Source organism: Panthera onca, chromosome A3, assembly GCF_046562875.1.
Source record: "Panthera onca isolate mPanOnc1 chromosome A3, mPanOnc1 haplotype 2, whole genome shotgun sequence".
Classification (NCBI taxonomy): Eukaryota; Metazoa; Chordata; class Mammalia; order Carnivora; family Felidae; genus Panthera; species Panthera onca.
The window spans coordinates 1462405-1479824 of NC_138341.1; the positions used below are offsets into that span (position 1 = coordinate 1462405).

General features: G+C 42.3%; 1 protein-coding gene across 16 annotated transcripts in view; it reads right to left on the reverse strand.

Moving 5' to 3' along the window:
• Nucleotides 1–17067, reverse strand: part of MYT1L (myelin transcription factor 1 like) — a 428591-nt gene extending 411524 nt beyond the window's left edge. For 3 of the 16 annotated variants that reach the window (XM_078445066.2, XM_078445067.2, XM_078445065.2), the window contains exon 1: nucleotides 16834–17059. The gene's annotated coding sequence lies outside the window, so the exon portion shown is untranslated. Of the gene's footprint in view, nucleotides 1–9860; nucleotides 10040–10351; nucleotides 10545–11617; nucleotides 12069–16602; nucleotides 16699–16737 lie in introns of those variants that run through there. The other 13 variants (XM_078445064.2, XM_078445058.2, XM_081795140.1 and 10 more) reach the window with 11 other exon arrangements.
• Nucleotides 17068–17420: the final 353 nt, after the last annotated feature.

A 17420-nucleotide genomic window follows, 5' to 3' on the forward strand; every position in this document is an offset into this window, starting at 1 on the left:
AGACCATGCATAACATAACAAAATGAGCCACCACAGTCAGATGTCACTGGGTAACAACAATTCAGAGCATCACCTGTCTTTAGTACTTTCACTATGTTTATGTTAATACAGGAAGCCTTCTCCTTGTTCCCCACATAGCCAAATTACTTTTGTTTTCAACAATAGGTCCAAATGCGACCTGTTTATGAGGTTCCAATGGCCACGTGGCCCACAGGACCCATACATCTTTCTGTACTCTCCTCACAGGTCCTCTGCACCACCGAGGTGGGTGATCACCAAGCAACATGCAATGTTTCTCCTGGTCCCTTGATTGTCCATGAACATTTTTGTGTGTTTGTTGCTATTTAACTTTGTCTGTATTTGTATTTTGTGTCCTCAACTAGATTTTTAGTTTTTAATTTTTTTAATTTTATTTAAGATTTTTTTAAGTTTATTTATTTATTTTGAGAGAGAGAAAGAAAGAGCAAGTAAGAGCATGGGGGAGGGGCAGAGAGAGAGAGAGAGAGAGAGAGAGAGAGAGAGAATGCCAAGCAGGCTCAGTGCAGAGCCCAACTTCAAGCTCGATCCCATGAGCCATGAGATCATGACCTGAGCTGAGATCAAGAGTCAGCTGTTTAACCTAGTAAACCACCCAGGCACCCCCAGATTTTCAGCTCATAAGGGCAAGGACTATGCTGCACCCCTAGTTCAGTGCTTGCCCCTATAGACATTCAGTAAAGAAGTGCTGGGTCTACTTAAAGCTATTAACCATCAGCCAGAACAAGTGCTAACTTGCACATCCAGGGAGCCATCAATTCCACTCTTGTGTAATAAAAAGCTTTGCACTTGGTGATTTGTTTTCTTAAACGGTATATATCTTTAATAATCTGAATTCTTTCATGAATATGCTATTTTGCTTCTTATGATTTTGGAGCTAATAAGAATACCTACAATACTATAGATTCTTGTGGGTTTTACATGATATAGTTCATAAGTAAAGCAGTCAGTGTGGCACATTTGGTAGCTAAGTGTTAGGTTATTATAACCTGGTTATTATAGCCAAAACCTGGCAGTCTATTTTCATTGGTATTTCAATATAATATATAAACAGTTTGGATTTGTATGAAGAGGGGAATGGTGCTTGTCACTTAACCCACTGAACTTTTTAGGGTGCTTCGGTAGCCCAGTCAGTTAAGCGTCCGACTCTTGATCAGGGTCTTGGGATCCCAGGGTCATGGGGTCAAGCCCTGCATCAGGCTCTGTGATGAGTGTGAAGCCTGCTTAGGATTCTCTCTCCCTCTCTCTGCCCTTCCCCCACTCATGCTCAAAACAGATATTCAAAACAAATAAATAAAAAACTTTTAAAGAATCACTCCTGAACTTTTGGTCCTGTGCAAGTATGACTTTGCTGGTTGGTTTAGCTGTACGATGTCCCACTTTAAGACTGAGCTGCAAAGAGCTGAGCTGTGCTTCTTGGCATGTCTCCACTGCCTGTGCGTTTCTCCCCCCTTTTTTTAATCTCCTCTTCCTTTCACTTCCTATCTCTCCGTGCCTGTGTCCACTGCCCTTTCCCTGCATGCCCACACTGACTTTCCTTCATGGCGTTTCTCCACTGCTTCTGGTGTGAGAAACACTGCCCAAAACTTAGAAGTTCCACATTTTGAGCTCTTGAAAGAGTGGATTGTTTTATTAAGTGGGACACATCTTCCGTTGAATTTTCCCCAAGGAAGCTCTTTGGTACGAGACATCTGGAGAGGCTGGAATGGCTTCTGTGAGCTGGTGAGGAATCTGTTTGAGGTGTGCACAGGGTGAGCTGTCTAACCTCGCCCATGGGCTTGGTTTCTCTTATTTCCCTTCCCATGAAGGTTTAATGTTCTTGTATACTCTACCAGGATTTTGTGAGGACTCTTTTGAGCTGGGGAAGATCACGTGCCATGGGGCACGGTGGTAAAAACCCAGTGTTTGTCTGGACCCACAAGATCTTGTGTGTCGTTCTGGGTGCTTCAGGGTACCAGAAGTAGGCCATGGGTTGTGTAACACATTTTAGCTGCTATAAATGTGTTCTGATTAGGCTGCTTTTCCCTGGCTGTTACTACTATGTAAACACTGCTTCCAGAAAGGAAAGGCGAGACACAAAGCCAATGGGTCCGTGTCCTTAAGCATCAAGCCTAGTGATATGAACTGCAGACACTGCCCTTCCTCCATCATGACAGGTGAAGAAGATCCACCACAATCCGATGGAGTCAAGAGAAACAAAGCAGGAATGACAGAGCCACGACAGCACGTACATTTCTGTGAATCTTCTCAGGACAACTCACCCGCTATAATGGCCAGAAGAGAATTCTTGCCAAAGTAAAATAAGACCATAGTCACAAAATGGATAAAATCAAGAGATAAAACAACTTAGAGTTAGTTTTCAGCTACACATTTGAGTTTCACACAAGATCCAGTGGTTTTTCAAGATGATCAAGAAGTTTGATTGGATGAGTTCTGGGAAAATTCAGCTGACCTTGGCAGTCCTTGATTAGACCCATCAATCAAAAATAATGCCTTCTCTAAATTTTCCAGGGTGCTGGTGTTAGGCTTGCTTCCTGCTCTTCTCCGCAACAGCACCCCAGACAAGGACTGGGAGGTGCTGCTCTCTGTCAGGGGCACTGCCACAAGCAGGGAGCCCCATCACCCTGCAGCGACACCTTCCCGGAGCAGGCTGTGCATGAGAATGGCAAACACCATTACAGAATGTTAGAAGGGGAAGGAGCTGAGAAATGACAGAGTTCACTCCCCTCATGTGAAGCCAGGATTCTGGGACCCAGAACGCTGGAATGACCTATTCAAAGTCATCCCCAAATCATCAGGAAGGTGAACTGAGATGAGGTCCTCCCACCCCACCAAGACACACATGGGCTGTCTGTTACTATCTAGGTTGGCTATGGACAAACAAATCTCGCTGAGAAAATAAAGAGGACAAAAAAGAAAAGAAAAGATGACTACAGTGGATAATATTTGGTGAAAATCCCCTCCAAGAAGCTAATTGGAAAGAGAAGTTTCCTAGTGTCATTGGCCATTTTCAATAGATTGAGGGATTCCTCAGAAGCTTGTACAAGGTGTGCAACATAACTGCTACGATCAAACCAGCAGGGCATGTCTATCTCTGGAAGAGCCTCCAAAAGCAGTCAAGGAATCCATTCCTGGCCTTCCTGATCCTGTCCTTTGCTAACTGAAAATCCAGGGACACGAGCCAGCAGTGATGGTGTTGCACCAAAGTGACAGTCAGTGGCCCCATTGAGCACAGTCCGCAGTCAGAGAGAATCTAAGTGGGAAGAAGGGCATAGACGTGGGGCCATGTTGAAGGAAGGATGAAGCAAGTGGAGATGCCACACTGAATGTTTTTAAGAGAGAGAGAGAGAGAGAGAGAGAGAGACCCATTTTTCTAACGTTGATTGTCTAACATCACATCTCAGGAATATGCTTATGCTACAACAAATGATTCAATCTGCACGTGTTGGATTTTGAAGCTGTAAAGTACATATGCTCCTAACACACATCCGGCATCTAACCCTGGATTGTCAATACCCAAGATGTGGAGTATTTGTCACAGGCTGAGTGTATTTTCCAACTTTTGCAAAATTTAAAGCATATGCAATGTTATGGATGAGGAACGAGGGGTCCCCTGTAATCTCACAAATGGGACGGCCTTCCCTGTCACAGTGACCCCTTGATCGGGTACTGTTTTGATCATTAACTTTAAAAGTAGATGAACAGGTGGCACAGCCCATTTGTAAACAGGTGTGTTAGCTCCTCCCTGGAGAACAGACACAACATTTCTTGGCTTGCACTTCGGGTGTGGGTCTCTTAGGGAAAAGGGTTGTTTTTGAGCTAACACAACCCCAGTAACAGCATATTAACTAAAAAACAAAAAACAAAAACCAAAAACCAAAAACCAAAACATTTGGGCAGTGAAACTACCTCCACCCTTGTTCCTGGGATTAAGAAAAGAACAACAAAAGATACTGATAGATTTAGAACATAAACTCAGTGGAAAATTCCAAGGGTTAATTCTGTACAAAATGTGCCATGTTAACCAAGGAACAAGTCATAAATTAGTCTGCAATTTGCCCGAGCCAACTATTAAGATTCCCCTCCTGTTACACACAAGTGTGCAGCATCCACCAGCACGTCCTGCTTCGTGTAACCCCTGACTTCTGTTTTTAAGCAAAGACATGCAGCTTTGCAGAGACTGAGTTACTCAAATTCCCAGACTCCGAGAGACCATAAAAACACTACTTCTAATCTTACTTTTCTTTGGTAGGGTTTAATCATGGATTCTTAATTCTGAACAGATAGGTATGTTCAGTCAGGTCTGACTCAGTGGAAATGTGGCAGGGAGTCATCTGAATGGTCGGAAATGCATGACCAGTTTCCAATTTGAACTGTCCTGTCCTCTTTCTGATGCCTCTTCAGCCAGTGGGGAGCCCGCGGATGACCAAGCCGGGCCCGGCTCGCTGCTGGCGTGGTGCCGGCTGCTGATGTCACAGAGGAAGCCAGAGGTGAGAAAGTAGGACCAGGGGAGCTTCCTGTTTGTTTGGGAGGTTGGGTCCCGGCCGCTAATCCGGGGCTTAACCACGCTCTACTCAAACTTTCTGTTGTTGATCTCTGGGATCAACAGCTTTGAGATGTTCAGAAACTGCAAATCAGACAGCTGACATTTGCCAGCACTCCTTCCTCAAAACAGCATTTTGCTCACTGTTTCGTGCATTCCCAGGTAAGCAGAGACTTGTTTCCGTCCTAACTGCACACACCATAACAGGATGGCCGATGTCAACCTAGAAATCTGATGAGTGAGGACCAAGGACGCAGAACCCACACAAAGTCCAAATCTTGAGCTCTAGATTTGTGTAAAAAGGTGATAAACTCAAATCATAGATTTAATTAAGTAAAGAAATGTGATTATATAATGCTATGTAATTGAGAGCTAAGTCTCAGAATGACCACCCAGACCCCTGAAGTGTTAATCATCTAAGGAAGGGACCTCAGTGTTTACTCCACTTGTACCATTAAGTCGGAATAGTGGTTTACTCTATTTCAAAACATATTCAAGGGAAAGTAGATCTGGAAGAAATTGTGACTGCCCTTTATCACAAGTATATATATTTAAAAAAATATGTATATTCACACTTATTTAAAGTAAGTATATATTTGTATATAATCTATAAATATAATCTATAACATATTATGTATATGTAACATAACATATATGTTGTGCAAATGTAATATATAAAATATTAGCTATTTATATATTTATTTTACAGATTATACATGAATATACACTTACTAAAATGTGTGTGTGTGTGTGCGCACACGCACACACACACGCACACACGCACACACCCTGAAACACTGTGGGTCAGAAGTTTAACTGTCATCTCCACCTCTTTGGCTCTTTTGACATACTAGGTGCTCAGTGCGTGCACATTGTATGAGGTGTTCAGTCAAGTGGTAAGAAGGAAGGGGCAGCTGAGTTTCAGGAGCCAATGCCTGCAATTCCCAACACCGACTTTGATGTTTTTTTCTTGCAGGAGAAGATGGTGGGGGAGCCCCCAGGCTGCCCATCCTCGTCACTGACTCTAGCTAGGCTGTTGACTAAACTCTTCTAAAATGCAGAGTCTGAACATAATTGATAAATGTGCAAGTAGGGTCCATGAGAAAGAACAAAAGAAAGAATCACAACCCCAGCAGCTGAAATTCCCATGGTGGAAGTCGTGTCCCCTGATCTTGACCTGAGTTAATGTCCGCCCCAGACATGGTGGCCTCAGTGCCAGCGGCTTGTCTGAGCTCCCTGAGGATGTCTCTTTCTGTTCCTTTGGTGAACTTGGGCTTGGGAAAGTGCCCATACAACACAACATGTGGGATGGGTAGGGGTAAATTGATATCATGGAACTCATTCACACCACACTGGCCATAGGAACACTACGATTAGGCATAAAATTTTATTCTTCTGGTAATATACTTCAAGCCCTAAACAAAGCCAGTGAAGACAGGAATTTCCCTTAGGAAGAAGAAACAAGAATAAAAGAAAAAACCCAGTTACCCTGGAAGATAAACAGCACAACCCTCACTGGCGACTATCACCATTCACTCCAAACTACAGGATGTGAGGTCAAACATACACTCGTATTTGGAAAATGCAAAAATGAGGACCTGTCATACTGACTCCTGAGTGACCGGAACCACAGAATTTCTCAGTGCAATACACCCAGTTACAGCATGTGTCCAAAGTGCAAATGATCACTGTGTCGTAAAGGAGGCCAGCAAGTCTGTCTGCAGAAGAGGCTGACATGGGTAAAGCTATGACCAACTGCCATCAGCACACACATCAGGGCAATTGCAACTTCCCACCCTTCAGGCTTGTGACGATTTCCCCCTCTTCCCTGCAACTGGTGATTAGTACCTTCCACGACCCAGACAACAAACAGCTGGATGGATGCCAAAGGACCATACATCCGTGGTCTACCGTGCCCTTTTTAATCAACTTCCTAATTAAAAAATGCCATGCTGGCATGAGGTATGAAGGGAGTAGGCTTGGGCTGTTTCACAAAATCGCAGCCCCTAATCTGGGGGTTGTGGAAAATCTGTGTTCTTACAGATGTTTATGAGTTTTCCTGGTGCAAAGATAGAATCAATTTGCTTCTGCCTGGCCCTCAAGACGTATTAAATTTATCCTGAAGGAAACTGGTTTCTGAAAAGCTCTTGCCCAGATGCATTAGGCAGGTGGGAGTTTCAGTGAACCAGAGGGTCCACTAGCAGATGCAGCATTGATTTCTGAATGTTCACAATCTAGCAGACAGCTCCAGAGCAGACTTGATTTGATGGCTCTCTATGGGGTGCCCTGCAGACTCGATTATTTCCACAACCAGTCTGGCTAGCATTGTTTCATGGCGACAATGCTCTGTGCTCTCAGCTTCTGTTCAGATGGCACAGGCTAGTGGCATACATGTGCCCGGGTGGCAGGGGATGGGGCCAGATTTGAAGTCAGGCTCTAAGAACTATCTATCCCTTTCAGGGCTGAGTGGTACAGTAGGCCCTGAGATCAGGAGGTGATACTGACTTCAGAAAGCCATTCTGTTGAGGGCCATCCAAATACACCACGAGTCTATGTTGAGATATGGCACGAAGATACCACCCAAAACAGGGTTTGAAACTAGAAATCCTAGAACGAACATCTTTGTCAATGTACTAAAAAGAGCCCCCGCCTCATAAATTATTAATTCACGAGTTGTTTGATTTAGAGATGTAGAGCTGACATTCCAAACCTGAAAATATCTCAAGCGAATGTCCAGTAAGCTTAAGGACATTCTCTCTAAAGCAATTTGAGACTGGAGCTGTCAGACTTTAGCCAAAAGCAGTCGGTGTGTAATATTGAGCCATAAAGTTCCTTGCAGCTCTATTGATGGGTGCACAAATATATCCAAAGCAGGTTGACAAGGCGCACATATTAACCCAATGGCTCAAGGGCTTTCAGCTTGCACAGAGCACTGTCATATCGGCGGTTTAGAAACACATGCACATGCTCACTCACAAAACCCTTGAAGAGATTAATTGAGTACTCCTGGGAGTGCAAAAATACATCGTAGTATACAATGTTAAAGAAATAAGGCCAAAAACAAGCTCTTGAAAGAAAAATATTTACACCATGTTCATGCACAATCAGTGGGATCCCTGGCAGAGACTGGCTCTTGTCACCTGAGGCAGAGCGGACCCCTCAGGGCACACCGCTGCCCGTGCACCAACCACTCCTCCTCAGCGAGGCAGAGAGGGCCTGATCTTTCACCAATGTTTTGGCATCTCACTCGTTGCTTTAAAAATTTGCTATGGAAAGCTGCTTTTCTTTCCAAAGTTGATCTCCAACCGTAGAGGTAAACCAAAAAAAATTTAAGAGGGAGGAAGGAAGGAAGGAAGGAAGGAAGGAAGGAAAAAAGGAAGGAAGGAAGGAAGGAAGGAAGGAAGGAAGGAAAGAAGGAAGGAAGGAAACAAGAAAGGAAACAAGAAAGGAAAGAAGGAGGGAAGCAAGAAAGATTCCCTTAGAAATCACATTTCCAGGCAGGTGCACATCACCATATTTCTAGCTGTGGGACCTTTTATTCTTTCATTGTCTTTGAAGGCAAGCCCTTCCCAACCCCACGGTGCCTGAGAGCTAATGTGACAGATAGTGGCATAAAGTGAGTCTGTCAAGTGGAAACTCATATGACATAATTTTGGCCCTTAAAACAAGCTGGGCTACAACTCTGAGACCCAGCCGGGCACAAAGGAAGACACTGGTAGGTGACACACCAGTGTCCCCTTCTGTTAGTAAATGGACACATTGAGAGCAAAAACTAATGCTCATGTTTTGCCCCAAGAAAGTTATAACCTGTCATCAAACTACAAGGAGTCATTTTGATCACAGAAAGCTTGGCTCAATGCTTAGATAAAATCTAGCATGGAAAAAGAACAAATATTTCCTTCCTCTAGCTAAGATTCAGGAATCTGAGAACAATTTGCTGTTCAATACTGCTGAGTTAAATAAAAAAAGTCAACTGTTTTCTCATTCTTGTTTACCAGCAAATTGAGAAATAAAATTGAAAAAAATTATAATATGTATTCATAGATGCAAAAATACAGGATCCGTCTATTATGCAAAAAATAAATGGATAAACAGCTCAGTGTGAGTATTCAGAAACTTGCAGCACGAGGAGAAAACGGTCAAAGCCAAACGTCAGGCAGGAGCTTCCCACAAAGGGTTAATATGTTTTCCGATACCTTGTGTTTGAGGTTGAGGTTGAGGTTTGCTGGAGAGAGTTTTCTCTTTTTTCGGAAAGGCAGAGTTTTTTTTTAAAACACAAGAAATGACCCTCCAAAAAGTTGCATTTTCTGTCAAATGGTTGCTGTCATTGTCTAAAGCAAACAGCTAAATAAAGTGAAGCAACTCTTTCAAAAAGAAAGAAAGAAAGAAAGAAAGAAAGAAAGAAAGAAAGAAAAGGAAAAGAAAGCCTAAAAATAAAAGCAAACTAGAATCACAAAGTGATGTGATATATTTAAGAAACTGTCAATAGACGATTTGAGGGTAACAATTCCTACTTAAGTTCTACCTTAGAAACACGCGAAATAATTAGGTCAGTGAAAATGAAAACCTTACCTTTTAAGGAGAGTAGAAATTATGAAAACAAGAGAGAACTATTTATCAGTGAATTCCCGGAGAAGGAAGTATATTTAACTAGACACTGAAACACCCATACTGCAGTCTTAAAGCCAGAGAATTATATAAGAAATGTGTGTCACTGGTGACAATGGAGAACTGGGGTTCCAGCAGGCTTACCGTTATTTCCCAACTCAGGAGACTGGTTTGTAAAACCAGCTTCCAATTTTTCTTTCCCCCGGAAAGAACGGAAAGTATCAGAGGCTGTGCTGATTTTTATATTTCCTATCTATGGATCGTACAGATCAATAGAAACTTGAGTTCGGTTTCCACAATCTCCAGTAAGTTGCTGGTTAAATTGGCTAAAATCCCCTTCCCAGCCAGGAAAAATATACACCAGTCAAAACTAATTATGTCTGGGCTTCACCTGAAACAACGTTCGCGAATTTTACTGGCCTGGAGACACTGTTCCGGCAAATATTAATTAAACACCTTGAATAATGGCTGCTGTACGTTTCTGAGCACAGGAATCTCTAAACGGGGAATTTTCACTCCAGACCCAGGCACGGGAAGATGGATGGAGCATCCACCCCAAACCAGCAGCAAATGACTGTTCTTTTGTTACTGACCAGGAGGAGTTGAACTTTGCTCCACTTTGGGAAGCAGAGCCACCGCTCTGGAAACAACAAGGAGGACAGGACATATTTACCTGCAGGGACCATCAAAGAGAAACCTGGAGCATCGCAAAACAGAGCGGTCCAGACGCATGATCTGTGGCTGCAGCCCCCGGCCGCTTCGGCTAGGCCGGCGTCTGGCAGGCAGCCGTCCCCACGGCAGCCACCCTGCCTTCCATGTCGGGGACTCACCCGGAAAAGCCCGCACCCCGCTCCACGGCCCCAGAACTCTTGCGGGGCTCCTCAACGCCTACCATTTGTTCCGCGTTCATCCAATCAACTTTCCACTGCACATCTTCCCTCTGCCGGCGCTCAGACGCCGGGCCACTGCTCATCTGTATGCTAATTATTTTGCCACATGGACAAAAGTAATAATGCTTTCAGACAGGAAACTAACAGGCCTGAAGTCGAAGATGGAAATTAATAAGTTGACACCACTAAACGCCGGCCAGGCTGTCGCGCGTGCCGAGCGGGGCTCCCGGGGAGGCCATGGCCGCACAGCACCACCAGCACGCCGCTGACTTACCCTGTGTCGGGCTGCATCCTCTAAGAACTACCAAACATATCCATTTCCCCAAATCCTAGCCCGGGGAGGGGACTTCAGCGCTGCGCTAGGTGTGTTTCAAGGGATAGCTGTGGCTTCAACCAGTCATTTCTAACCTTCCTGTTTATGAAGCTTGCAACACAGTCAGACAAGATTGGGGATGCGTGCTGTATGTTTCTTACATTGTACCCACAGGCCCCTAAATCTCCGGAGCAGAATGGGTATCATGTGCAGAGCCGTATTCACTGTAATAGATGGGAACTGTGAATACCAGAGGCAGGCCGGGAACAGTCACCCGGGAGGCAGTGTGTCTAAAAACACCCCCCACCTCCCGTCATTGATGTTATGGTGGATTCACACTGTGGCCAAAGGAGTCTCGCAGAGTCAGCCAGACCTGCAGTGTTTCACATGGTGCGAGTGCCTAGCATCCAAACAAAACAGAACGAGGTTCCGAAGCCTGTGCTGGACCGCAAAAGGGGAAGAGCAGTTACACAAGACTTTACTGGAACTGAGTCTTAGCCGTCCCTGGGGTTGCCAACCACACTGGGTTCTGCCTCACTACCAGCTCCTTTTATCACTTTCTTTTAAAACAAAGGACATAAAACTATCTCTCCAAGAAAGTTCAAACATCATCCATCTCTCGGTATTGCTCGAAGGGAAAAAAAATGTCAGAGAAAGTTTGATCCGCAAAGGCAAGACCAGATACGATTTCAAAATACGGAAAGGAACATAGATATATGACTTTCATTAGCATTTTTCCGGTAAAAAAAAAAAGTGCTGATTTTATAGATGGCTTCTTGGGTCAAGCAATAAAGCTTTAGTCCAGCAGTAACTATACCACCGCGCTGTCTGCAGACCTCTGTTATAACACTCACCACTACGAAAGTCCACATTAAATCACAAAGGCTACTTAGCACCTCCCACTCCTCCCCCTGGACGCTAGCCTTGCAGACACAGACTTCTGTTTAATGACAACCCAGCAGCACACAGGTATCTGGGGGCCTGCCCACGATGATGTGATACCGGAGGTCTAGCTCTCTTGGAGAAGGAGCCCGTTCTTGGCTCATTTGCACACCAAACCAGGCGATTTTAAGAAGTGCTGTGATCTGTCATCAAATAAGAACTGACGACAGGTAGGGAGGGAAACAACCATTTGCTGGGGAGATCAGATGAAATAATTCTAAAGAGCTGGAAGTTGCAACAAGCAGATAAATCATATGCAGCCTTGAAATAGAGAGAAAGCGATACCTTTTCGCAGAAGAGTTGGTGGCCATCGAGAGAGATCCCGTTCCGCAGTCTATTTCTCTACACATGCAGGGCTATTTCTGCTGTGGAGAGCCCATGGCACGTGTTGATCGCGTCTCCCTATACATCCCCGCTCCATCCGCCCCTACCCTCCAGCGCTGTCACTGTCAGCTCACTGTGTAGACGGAGAGTCTGGGGCAGAACCACCACCAGTGATAAACCACTGCAGGCTTTCCACAGAACACAATGCTGACTGTGGCTTCCGTCGGGGTGGGGGTGGGGGGTGGGCAGCGCAGAAGTCTGAAGTTCCCAAGAACACCTTATTCCAGCTTTCAGAGGTGATTCCCCTAAAGCCCGAGCCTCTTGCCTGACGTGTTGAGACCAGACACACTGGTTCCTACACAGGCTACAGTTCCCTTCCCACCCAGCCCTGCTGGAAATCACTGCAGTGCGAGAGCTAGAGATGCTTTAGGAGAATATCCTGTACCATTCTGCCTTCTCACAGCACAACACCCCTTTCACTGAGACTAAAATATTTTCCTCCCCCTCCCAACTTTTCCAATAATCACCACGTGGGGAGTAAGGATTTTTTTTTAAAGAGATACATTTTAGGAAAAATTTTCCAAGAGAACAGCCCGACACAGCAAGGCTTATCAGTATTTCTTCACATAATAAATAGGCATTTGTGCGTTCTTCCTACTTTTATAACACCTGGCTTACATTTTCTCTGCCATCTCTGATTACTTCTACAGATACCCTGAGGACTCATTATGATGTCAAAGCTTAAAACAGTTTCATTGTGAAAACAGGCATAGAAAAATCATTGTGTATGCTTGAACAATGCAGGTGTGAAAGAGACACAGAGAGAAGAGAGGGAGGCAAAAACAGACAAACAGGAACAGAGTTACAGAGACAGGAAGAGGGAGGGGGAGAGGGAGGGGGAGAGGGAGGGAGAGGGAGAGGCGGGGAGAGGGAGGGAGGGAGAGAGAGAGAGAGAGAGAGAGAGAGAGAGAGAGAGAGGGAGAGAGAGGACAGGACACAAAGCATACTCCAAAATGAAACCATGTTGCATTGAAATACAGCCTACTCATGGAAAATGTATAGCTGCTACCTTAAAATAATCTGATATCAGAAAAATCATACAATAGATTACTACAAAAGTAGAGAGTTTAATATTATTTCTTGTACAAGTTATGATCATTGTAGACAAGATTTCTAATTTGTGGTATGTGCCAATTTAAAAAAAATATCCTTTCTTTAAATATCAGTCACACATAATATTTGGATACAATTTACCCCCACCAGTGCAAAATAGAATTTAAAAAATAATTTTATGCACACACACAACTTAAAGTTTGTAATATCTTTTCTCTTTAGTTTAATTTGGAATAAACATAGATCAGTGCCAGGTGTAGGGTTGTGGTAAAGAATGTGGTTTGATGAAACTTAGCTGGCGTGCTGAAAAATATGTTAATCATTTGCAAGTCTTGTTCAAGTTTAGCCTCTGTTACTCCTTTCTAAGGAATGCTACACATATTTTCAAAGAAAACAAAAAGAAGACATTTGCGAAAAGGGCCCTTTTAAAAATTTGAAAGTAAGAAAACAAATAATACTATTGCAATGAAATTATGATATGAAGTAATTTGATTGTAAGAATTTACCAAAAATAAAGATCTTTTTTTTCTGAATCTGCATTCATTTGCTTCCTGGACAGACTTCTGGTGGGACTTTGTGTGAAGGCAGACTTTATGGCTAGGTAGTAGATGCAGTTGAAAACCTGGTTATTGATTGGAATTGTAGCCCTGAACTCAAGGGGACAGCCAGATGGGCCACACTTCAATGTCAGGGCAGGGCGGTCTTTACCGAAAAGCGCCTTGCTAATCCCTCTTAGTACACTAAGTGGGTTTCTTGATATAAAATATTTAAGGGTAATTAAAATGTTAAGTTGTTTGAAGTTAAAAAGATAGCCATTAAAATATGAAATAAGTGAACAAAGTATTTTAGGTGATATACTGTGTTTCTTAAACAATACCTCTCCCTCAAATTAGATTATCTTACAGGTAGAGTTGGAAATCTACCCATATGACTCTGAAAATATTATTTAGGCAACAGAATAATTTTTTCACAGAGGACTGGTTTGGATTTTTAAATCACACATGTGAGGTGTTTCTAAAAGCAAATCAACAAATAGTCATATTACTGACTCTAAATTTCAAGTATAGTTTTAACGAATAGAGAAACTTCAAAAAACCTTGAAGTTGCAAAAATAAGTTATTTCTTCTCCCTAATGTATTGAAAATTGGCATAGAAAACAGACATAAAACATCAGGTGCATTCAGTAGTAAGCCATGAAACATAAATATTTTCAAGACAGTAAAAAATAAATAAGCTATGTGAAAACACATCAGGAACAATGAAAACCATACACTGAAGAGGCTCCTTTTCTAAAAATGCTCACATTTTCCTAAAATCATGCTTGTGCTGTTTTTATAACCCAAAAGGAAATTAGGTGCTTTCATTCCTTCAGGGATTTTGGTACATCACACATCCACGGTCACAAATTATTGGGCCTTCAACTTTGATGTCAGCTTCACATGTATGAAATCAGCCTAAGTTTTACTGGACGATGCAAGTTTAGCTCAAGAGAAGTTGAAATTTATGTTTTACGTGCAGTTATTTATTGCCTTACTGGTTCATCTTGATAATCCTAGTTCATGGTTCCGAAAATAAAATTTTATCAATTATTACATAAATTTCTATCACAAAAATATTTTCCACTTGAAAAAACATGTCTACCTAGTGTTTATAGTTTTTCCACTCACAGTGTACATATGCACGTAATTCTAATGAAATCATGTTTGGTGATTTGGAAAGTAGGGTAAAATTTTTATGTGCAAAATAAAATACTGAGATTGCATATCCTTTCTGCCACCATCTTCAGAACACCCAATTGTGACCGTAAAGGCTGCTCCTGCTTCTTCCTCAAGGAGCACAATCATTAAGGTGATGAAAGTAAGCCATTTTCACATTGCCAGTAAACTAGTAGGAAGTCAGTCACCGCTGAATGTAATTGCTATCAGCAGCGGACAGCTCCCGGTGCTGAAAGGGAAAGGGAGAGGAGCCTTGCTCACAATAGCTCACTCAACCAGCCTTTGAAAAATCACAGCAAAACTGAATGAGGTGGCAAAGTGCTCAGGCTGAATAGCACTGTCTACAGAACAATGGCAGCCAGCTCCAAATCCCACTATAATCACATTAATGAGATTAATCAGTGAATTAGCAGCAGTCAAATGTCAGGGAGGCAAGGAAGAATCCAACCAAGATTGGTAATTAACTTTTTTTTTGGGGGGGGGAGGGAAAAAGCAACTATGCTACCTCCTAGGTTTCTCAGAAGTTGACAGTTCTGCTTTACAAATCTGAAGGCTACATGTACTGATCAAAAGGCAACAGCATAATTCTTCATCTTATAATACAGATCCAGGTATCACGCTACTGTGCTTTAACTACAGTCCCCTGAGAAAAGCGATGTCACGTTAAATAATCCTCACAAACTATCAGGCTTTTGTTGTTTTGGACTTTCTAAGTGTGAAATTAATATTTAAAATGAAGTCATGTCTCTAATACTCAAGCTAAAATATATTTAAAAAATGGCTGATTTAAAAAGGAAGGATTATATAACAGCCGCTGGTGCCTATGAGTAGTCCGTGCTACTGTAGCAAGAGTTTTAAAAGAAGTGCCATCAAGTAAAAAACTATCTTACAAACACATCAGCCATGGTCTATTGTCTCTAATACAGAAAATATGTAACCACAGTTCAACTTTAAGGAGAACTTTAACCACCTTTATTGTACTCAAGATCATAGAATAATACACTTTCTTCCACATCAATTAGAAAAAATAAACTTCCATTTTTCTAGAATGTGTCACTTGGTAGTGCATGTAATATACAATCAACATTTTGTATTCAAAGTTTTTGAGAGGTGAAAACTTACAGGAATGCAATGGAACTGTTTTTCAAAAAGGAATACTGTGCAAACCATTTTTTAAAGGTGATCACATTTTTATCTGTATCAGTTAGAAAGCAACATAACTTTTATGAACTTGAACAATTAGAAAGACTCCCTTATGCCTATAAGGGTGGTGGTAGGGTGCTTTTCTCTATGAAGTTAATTTTGTGCAGTAAAATACACTTAAGCCAAAAAGCTCCTATAAAAATATTTTTACCCTAAGTAAATAAATAACTTAAAAATTCTATAGATTATATAGTGTTGGTAACATAAAAAATTGTCATGGCTAGTTTCATACTAACTTCAAAATCAGTGCTCTATATTTTGAATAAATAACTATCATGTGAATATTTGCATATATATTTATTTCTTTATTGTGACCTATCTTGAAATTAAAGTGTGCAGTTTGAACTTCCAGTTTATTAATTTAAGTTGCTTTAGAAGACATATTTCTGTTATAATTGAAATAATGTTTCATCATTATGAACTTCAAACATTCAGGCTATAGTTAAAAATCTTCGAGTTTCTGAGTTTAAACAATATAAGCCAACTTTCTTACCATCTAGGCAAATGTAACATCACAGCAAGGACATCTCATGTTTTAACAGCCTCTGTAAAAATGCTATGCTTTATTTGCAATGTAAAGTAACCCAGTAAAGTCTCTGTGAAGTTCTGGCTTCAGTGCCCGCAAATCCTCCAAGGATCGTCATGCAGCAAGTTTTTTTTTTTTTTTTTTTTTTTTTTTTTTTAAATAAACAACACCACAGTTAAGGCATGCATCTCAATACCCATTTTGCCGTAAAGAGAGACTTCTGTGGATTACGCACTCTCTAGACCTGGAACATTGCAGCTCCCAGCCATGCTGTAAAAATAACTTTAAAAAGGAGCAAACAATGGACACTGCAGCACGAGGCTCCGGACCACGGAAACACGTCCGCTGTCCACCGAGTCCACAGAATTCACCTCACGAAGACCACATACCTCACGCCATGACCACAGCCGCTCACAAGTTCAAGACAAACTCACTGCTGGTAACTGTGCTGGCTCAACAGACAGCCAAAGAAAAGAAAACCCCTTTCCACCACCGGTCTGAAAGGAAGAGAGGAATATGCCTACCACCGAGATGCAGAAAAGGTTGCTTTTTGTCTCCAGTGAATATTGACATCATAACCCATAGTCCAGGGAATAAAGCATAAAATGAAATACACCCACCAACAATAAGTAAAAAAATCAGGGGGCTTCAAGAAGACTGCGAGGAAAGCTCTCTCACTGCTTAGTGTGCGGTAGCTTAGGGAAAAAATGTCGCCCGGGCAGGACTGACAAATGCAGTGCGATCGGCTCGCAGGCCTGAGGGATCTGTTTCACTTCCACATGCGTCCCCTGATGCACACACTCCCACTCATGCTCTCGATATGCTTTTTTTTCCTCCACATTTTTTTTTTCACGAGCTCCAAATCCCCGGCATATGACCTTCTGTTAAATAGATAAAAAAAAAAATTGCTTATCAGTCATGCAAATGAGGCTGAATTCATTTTCCACAACAGATGGCCTCATAGATAATGATGATGGAAGAGAGAAAATTGAATGTCTCTCACAAGGTGGCCATGGCAACCGAGAGCAGAATAATATCAATAATAAGCTCACTGCATAATAAGGTTGTCAATCCCACAAATCAAAGTCTCCAGCTAAATCAGGTGTACCACCCCAGCTAGTTACCAGGTAAACACACACACACACACACACACACACACACACACTGCAGTTTGCACTGACCATGAAGAAAACTAGAATTTCAAGGC